This window comes from Patiria miniata, unplaced genomic scaffold (genome assembly GCF_015706575.1).
Source record: "Patiria miniata isolate m_02_andy unplaced genomic scaffold, ASM1570657v1 HiC_scaffold_29, whole genome shotgun sequence".
Classification (NCBI taxonomy): Eukaryota; Metazoa; Echinodermata; class Asteroidea; order Valvatida; family Asterinidae; genus Patiria; species Patiria miniata.
In genome coordinates, this window is record NW_024037068.1 from 986,199 (window position 1) to 992,674 (window position 6,476).

The following is a 6,476-nucleotide window of genomic DNA, read 5'->3' on the forward strand; positions in this document are numbered from 1 at the left end:
GTTGTATTTACACCGAAGCGGCGGGTAAGACATTTGAGAGCGCCTGCCACGTGCTTCTGGAAAAGATGTAAACGAGCCGACCGTCGCATCAGCAGGGCTGCACCACCATTCCTTGCAATTGGCATAAAATAATCATACGGCCATTGCAAATTGACATGAATTGGATATTTGTACATTCCACACGCACAAAGATGGAAATGTGGTCCACATTGTAATGTTTTGTAAAATTGGATACACACAACAATACGTATGAACCGCGGCCCGCTGGTCCTGTCAAAAGCGCCTTTGAAAACTTTATTAACTTGGGGCGCCTCGCGCGGATAGAGCGCCCCCAAGAGGCATTCAAGAGTTTTTTGTAAACACAGTATCTTTGGCCATATTGCGTCAGCGCGGTGATCATCGCTCGCTTTGAAAGGTAATTATGTTGTAGCATGGAGGAATAAAAACAGGCATGACAGGTAGTAGGCCCTAAGTAAAAACTCGATTATGAACGAAACAATCTTAAATCGAGTACAGCCTCTTCCGATCGGATAGGATGGGTTTACATGGACGGACATTAGTCGACATCATTCATGCGTATTGGGGAAAAATGTTGTAACCTGACCATGCTTACCAAGCCTGTCATGGAAACGTGGAAATCCGTGGTAGGTTATCGTGGAAAGGTGGCATTCCGTGAAAGGCTATCATGAATAAGTGCAAGTCTATGATTATGCTATTGTGGAAACGCGCCCAAAGATTAATTATTGCAATAAGCAATTGTACACAGCCGACAAACATGACAAAAAAGTGTTGTGTTTGAAAGAAGAGTCCGAGTTTTGAATCTTGATAGATCTCCGTGAAGTAAGTGACTGATTAATTAAGAGGAATAAAGGAAAGGAGAGGGTGAGAGTAGAGGAGGGAAAGTGGAGGATATAACCGTAAAGGATGCAATTTTTTGGCGCTTGAAAATTAATTAAACAAAACAAGTGGAGGATAAATTAAGTATGTTGGCCAGTTTCCCATACTGGTGGCTGTCTTCTTAAAGTAAACATGTAGTCATGACAATGGACATGAGTCATACAGGGACAGTGTCTTCAAGTGTCTTAGAAACCAACAAATACTCAAATGCCATCTTTCCCATGGTTGGGGGGGGGGGGGGATAGCCCCACTAGTGTGGCCGCGGTATGCTGCGCTGAACCTCTGGCCACACACCGTGGTACCACACACTACTGAGGACGAAGTTTTCATAAAATTTACAGGCAGTTTCTTACATATGGTTGTATTCTATAATGTCCCATCTATCACATCTGGGATGCTTAGGTGTAATGATGTTCAATTTTCCGAGATATTCTTGAATCTTTCTGGAGCTCATATGCACTCGTGAAACGTCTGGTGATGGCAGCCATTTTGAATGTGACAAGAGATGACCTCAAGCTGTGACGTCGCGTTTATGCCAATTGCTTGTCGAGCGAGGGCGCAAGTTGCAAATTTATGCGACGGCTGTTTCCAGTTCCAAATAAAAATTAAAATAATACCCTGCGCATGCACTGCGTGGGCTTCGATGTCGACGGCTTGGACGACGCGCGCGACACAGGAAACAGCCGTCGCATTTGCAACTCGCGCCCTCGCTCGACAAGCAATTTGCATAAACGCGACGTCACAGCTTGAGGTCATCTCTTGTCACATTCAAAATGGCTGCCATCACCAGACGTTTCACGAGTGCATAATGGGCTCCAGAAAGATTCAAAAATATCTCGGAAAATTGAACATCATTACACCTAAGCATCCCAGAAGTGATAGATGGGACATCGTAGAATACAACCATATGTAAGAAACTGCCTGTAAATTTTCCGAAAACGTCCTCAGTAGTGCGTGGTACCACGGTGTGTGGCCAGAGGTTCAGCGCAGCATACCGCGGCCACACTAGTGGGGCTAGGGGGGGTCGGGGGGAGAGATAAAGGGGATATATAGAAAAAAACAAGTTAGTGCAAGTCAGACTTTTCACTGAATTCATTTTCATTTTCTGTTTTCTTTCAGCAAGTGAAGTTAGCTTCCAATATGTAAAATAACTGGGATTTTTACACAAGTCACACAGCGACCCCAATAAAATGGAGCCTCTAAAATCATCAGACAAATCTGGCAGGCATAACCCACGTCGCAATCACTCCCGTCATAGGCACAGACACGGTGAACGTGAGCCCAAAGACAACATGAGGGACACTTCATATGATGGCAGGGACAGCAGGCAGTCACGTAGACGCAGGGCAGACTAAAATGATGATTCTCAGTCCAGAACCGAGAAGCCTCCCAGCCGGGGTAGAATGCCCGATCGCCAAAAGGATAAGAAAAGAGCCTATCATTCCTCCTCCTCAAGGTCAAGACACAGGAGCAGAGACAGAACCAGAGCTTCATCCACAAGAAAGGGCCCTTCAAAAAGCAGTGAGACGTCCCGTGGGAAGAAACGTGGGAAGAAACGTGGGAAAAACGCGCAAGGAAAAGAAAGGTTTCCAAAGCTTGGAATCTCTATGGGTAAATTCCTGTGCCTGAGAAATCAAGCGGGGATGTTGAACATTCCAGCAGACAAACTGATCTTAATGCAGATGAAGGATTGTCTAGAACTCACCAATGGGACGAAGATAGGACTTTGAGACCACAAGATTCTAGACACGAGTCTGGAAATTGTTCTTCAAAAGAACACCTTGAAGTAGAGAAATCTTCCAGGGACAACAATGGCATGTTTGACTGGAAGAGGCACAGACGGGAGCTGGATGCAATATGTTTTAGGGATGACAGTACACATATTATCAAAAGGTAATTGAGCTTTGGTGATTTCATGTCATGGAATTTGTCAATATCTGTGTAATATTGTGTGAAATGCCAAGGTTTTTGGTTGTCAATTTTCACTGTATTTTACCACAGGAAATCCGAAGATTAGGCGAAGTAAAAAAAAAAACATGTTTAGCGTCCCCGCCCGCTTCCTTTTGAGAGGCCGCCTCCTTTTTTTTTTTTTTTTTTTTTTTTTTTAAAGACAAAAATTGATAAATTTTAACGATCTCTAAGAAATCGTATTTTTAGACTTTTATACCGTGTATAAAGATGTTCGGTTCTGCATAGTTACATCATTTTGGTCTCATTTTCTGTTGCATCTTGCCCATAAGAAGCCAATATGTCATTTCCTGAGTCCAAGTGGCGGCCATTTTGAAAAAAGCTGGTAACCATCTTGAAAAATAGCCCGGCTGCGTTGTCTTGAAAAATGTGTCGGGCGGCCATTTTGGAAAAAAAAAAAAGGGCCTCCTCCTTCCTTTTTGTCAAAGAGGCAGGACGCTAAACATGTTTTTTTTTTTATTTTGCCATAGGCCTACCATGATTTTTGGAAGTTTCTTGAGCGCTACCAAGATTTTCAACTCAAGCTGAGTGCCAGTGAGCCACATCGAGGTAATAACTACAGTTATACCTCCAGTAATGCCCTTTGTAAATTTATGTTAAATTTCTGTATTTCATATCTCCCTGTACTGTCCTAGCATCTCTCTTTCCACTATCCCTGATAGGATAGGCCTAAATCTTTCAAGAAAAAAAATTATACCCAGGCTAGTGTCATTGAAGTGCTAAGCATGTAGATTTTGTAGTTCATATGTGTATTTTTGTGTTAAGTGACAATTGCATGGATATGAAATTGAGACACATCAATACTCAAATAGATAAAAAAAATTGCTTCAGCAAAAAAATTGTGTCTGAAAGTTTGTACAATCTTTTGAGTATCACCTTAAGGTGAAATTGTTTAGTGATACTTTCTGTTCTATTCCTGTGAAATTGTACCTTGCTAGTGCAGACAACGAGATATTTCAGTCACTGAAAAGCAAAAAAAGTGATTGACCAGCAAGAAAGGTACTGTCAAAGGCTTTAAAATGCAAGAAATGGGAACCGGCTTAAATATGCTATTCATTTAAGACTGACATCGCTATTGTTGAACAGTATAAATTAGGCTGACGTACAGCAAGTCATCCTTAGTCACAACTCTCTTGAAAGACTTGCTGCAATTGTTCTCATGTCATGGGTTCAAACCCTGCTCAAAACAGACTGATACTATGTCACCAATAAATATGTACTAAGCTTTTCCAGCACAAGAAAATAATATTTTACCAGATCTTTCTTTTTACATTTCCTTTTTATTTATTTATTTTTTTTTAACTTGTTTTCAACAGATGATGAAGATGAGTTAACCACTGAACGCATCAAGAAATTCAGTAAGGTGCTTGTTACGAACCCACTTATGCTATAATCCTTTAGTACGGTTTGCTCCTGCACTAGAAATTTTGGTATTTAATGAAATATGTTATGGTGGCTACGTGCGGGTAAATACCCTATACATGTATAAGCACTGACTGGCTTTTATTCGCTCTCAGTTGGTGCCCATGTACAACCATTATGTGCGATTTCCATTAGCGCGTCGTTGAGCCAGCATATCCCGCCGTTCCTACCGAGCTATGTACCCCTCATCGCTGGATCGTGGCCGAGGCTGACGGTACTACCGGACGGAGACCTGGACTGTCGTGGCCCGCCTGATGTGGCAGACCTCCTGGGCTTCAACGCCGACTATTCTGTGGCTTGGCTGATCTACGGCCGGGTGCGGAGATGTTTGGTTTGACGGTTTCGCTAATACCGTTGTGGGCACTGGCTGGGCAGGGCCTGTTCCTGCTACTGGTTCCTTATTGGTAATTATACTCGGCCGAATACAACTTGCCTTTGTTGTTTTACTTATTAACTCTATTTTGCCGGCTTGTTCTTTATTGTATTATGCCTGTTTGTGTAATTTGCTGCTTTGCTAATTTCTTTGTAATTCATTTTGTTTGCCTATATGATGCCTTGGGGTTCTTGCATGAAGTTGCAGACTAACTGAGAAAGTTTGTTGTATCACACACTGTCCTATTGATTGATTTGGGAGAATTAATTAAATTTTGTTAGTCATATATTGGTCTCCTTTTTGCCTTTGATTCAGAAGTCATGATTCCTGTTTTTATTACTTATTTCTTTCTGCCATGCGTTCCCCGCACGTAACAGAATCTTTAGACTGCGATACATGAGAGCCATGCCGGTTGGCACGGACAGGCCTTGCTATGGGATTTACTGCACAAAAACGAAACTAGTGGCATCATGTACCTACATCTGACGCTCACTCCAAAAGTTTCAAGTCTGAAGCCTTGCCGATTTGCCAGCTTGTTTGCCTATTCATCCGCTATTCAACAAGCTATAGTTTTTCCAAATCCATCCTTGTTAAGTTGTCTATCATGACCAATCACTAGACGCAATTTCAATTCAATACAACAGAGGTATTTCTCGAGTTATCGCTACAATCACGAGTGTTAGTGGGGCTGTTGAGGTCAAATATATGATACAATTGTGCACTTTGTGACTAAAGCACGAAACTTCGCATGTTGGTTCGTCATGCCATGAAGAAAATTTTCAGATGTGGAGACATTTCATATTTGACCTCTGGTGACCTTTGAGAGGTCAATGAACTTTACATACACTATATATAATAATTGTTCTTGAAAACACCACTTTCCTACGACCCCAGTCTATGTCATAGGTCTTCAGGCAATGGAAAAAAATGATCAGATGTGAAGCCGGTGAGCTTTTAAGAGGTTAATGACCTATATAATTATACAGTATTTATAGTTATTTATAAGATTAACACTTTAAACCCCAACTTTATCAAGACCAAACTCTAAAAGTTACGTGTTCATGCTATGAAAAGCATTTTCATATGAAGGGCATTTCATATCTGACCTCTGGTGACCTTCAAGAGGTCAATGAACTTTGTATGCCCTATTTAAAGATATTTATAAGATTTACTATTTAGAACCCCACTTTATCTATGACCCAAGTCTAAAAGTTGGCTCTTTGTGACATGAACAGAATTTTCAGATGTGTGAACATTCATATTTGACCCCTGGTGACCTTAATGAGGTTGATAAACTTTGCATACCCTATTTGCCGCTATTTATCATATTTAATATTCCAAATTCCACTTTTTCATGACCCAAGTCTAAATAGATCAAAACAAGTGTATTTTAAGTATTATTCTACAGCATGTCATGAATTCAGACCCCAAGGACAACTTTGTAATGACCTCTGATCTCCATTTCCCTTTTTGAAGGGTAGACGGGGGCAAAACAGAATACAAAAGGTATATTGGACAATAATCTCACTCTAACAATGACCAGTGGGCTTGGTAAAAAGGTGAAAAATGTGGTGAACAAAGTCCATCTAGATGGAGGCTTGGGTCACGAAAACAAGGCGTTTTGACGAATAAGTATAAAAAATAGCGAAAAATAAGGTATTTAAAGTTCATTGACCTATTCAAGGGTACCAAAGGTCGGATTATTATGACCCCATTATCTGAAAATTCTTTTCATGTCACAAAGAGCCAACTTTTAGACTTGGGTCCTAAAATAGTTGGGTTTTGAATAATAAATCTTATAAACATCTATAAATAG

At 40.9% G+C, this 6,476-nt stretch overlaps 1 long non-coding RNA gene across 1 annotated transcript; it reads left to right on the forward strand.

Annotated features, from left to right (window-relative positions):
• The first annotated feature begins 368 nt into the window (after positions 1 to 368).
• LOC119736291 lies at positions 369 to 4,946 on the forward strand. Its single transcript, XR_005272301.1, has 4 exons — positions 369 to 415; positions 2,017 to 2,790; positions 3,336 to 3,414; positions 4,182 to 4,946. It is a non-coding gene; the product is annotated as an uncharacterized LOC119736291 (long non-coding RNA).
• The last annotated feature ends 1,530 nt before the right edge of the window (positions 4,947 to 6,476 follow it).